The 1,639-nt window shown below is 34.2% G+C and overlaps 1 pseudogene; it reads left to right on the forward strand.

The window, feature by feature from the left end:
- The first annotated feature begins 426 nt into the window (after positions 1-426).
- Positions 427-744, forward strand: LOC138074328 (cytochrome c pseudogene; annotated as a pseudogene).
- Positions 745-1,639: the final 895 nt, after the last annotated feature.

Raw genomic sequence — 1,639 nt, forward strand, 5'->3', positions numbered from 1 at the left:
CTTCAGATTAAGATAAACTTGCCTGTACTATGGTCTAATCACAGCTTGATGATTAAAAATGGCAGGTGTGATTAAACAGAAGCATGGTGCTTTACATCTGAAAGAGATGGGAAAACTGTGTGGCTAAGGAACTTCAGATGAATCCCCGAACCGTTACTGTACAGATTTAAGTTGCTTTTTTAAAAGGTCAATCAATCTGATAGTAGAGAAATTATTAGAAATTTCTTCTGAGCATTATTAATGATTTAATATTTCTTGCTCTTCCATATAAATACCTTTTCCTTCTCTCCCAGTCTTCTCTATTCTTTTAATATGCAATTATTAATAGAGTCTAAAGGATCTATCTAAAATATAAGCCAGAAAGCGGGACGTTGGGCTTGTGAGCGGGAACTTCTCGGTCGCGCACAGAAAAAGAACAATTTAAAAATGGGTGATGTTGAGAAGGGCAAGAAGATTTTTGTTCAGAAGTGTGCCCAGTGACATACCATGGAAAAGGGAGGGAAGCACAAGACTGGGCCAAACCTCCATGGTCTGTTTGGACGGAAGACAGGTCAGGCTGCTGGATTCTCTTACACAGAGGCCAACAAAAACAAAGGTATCCCCTGGGGAGAGGAGACGCTGATGGAGTACTTGGAGAATCCCAAGAAGTACATCCCTGGAACCAAGATGATCTTTGCTGGCATTAAGAAGAAGGGAGAGAGGGAGGACTTGATAGCTTATCTCAAAAAAGCTACCACTGAGTAAAAAAATATATATACATATATATATATATATATATATATATATATATATATATAAAAGCCAAAATTACCTCTCTTCATGCATATATGTAATAAACTGTATTCTTCAGAATTGGCCCATCAGATACATTTTACTCCTTGAACACAAAATATATATATATAAACTTTAACAAATAATTTGAGAAGTAATAGCTATGTAAATATTTGCTAAATAATTGCTATAATTACAAAGTAAACTTTTTTCCCTAAAATAAATACCCGTCATTGGAATTCAAATAGCAGAGTTGTGGTACACAAACCTACTACAATCTAACTAGTTTAGTTTGCCTCTTTATATACATTTTTAAATTCCAAGATAAACCAGGCTTAGAAAGATTTATACAATCCCACCATGCATTAGCCAAACAATAAACAATGATATGCTAAATATGAATACAGCTCTGTATTAATCATATTCAATAAAGGATAAAATATTTCATACAATAAAAGTTTTTAGGCCCCAAAGTATGAAATGCAATATTTTTCAGCAATGACTATTTTTAAAGAGGCATATTTCTGAAAATCCCTTGGGCTTTATTTCAATAAACAATAACACACACTAATGCAAACAGATACACTGCCAAGTCATTATTCCCATACTTAATAAGGCAAATAGGCAGCACCACAGACTAACCTGAAGCACTATAAATAATGAGACTGTTAAACTGAATCTAATGAATGATTCATGAAACCTAATTCCTCCAGTTTCTTTGGCAGTTCTCTCACAGCCAGCTGAAACAATGCAGAATGATTACAAAGATGTATCATCTATACTGTTGGAGTATATGCCTTATCTATTAAGCCAGCTCATTTATTTAAAAAACCATCATCATCTCATGGCTATTTTGCATTCTAAGTGC

Source organism: Capricornis sumatraensis, chromosome 2 (genome assembly GCF_032405125.1).
Source record: "Capricornis sumatraensis isolate serow.1 chromosome 2, serow.2, whole genome shotgun sequence".
NCBI lineage: Eukaryota > Metazoa > Chordata > Mammalia > Artiodactyla > Bovidae > Capricornis > Capricornis sumatraensis.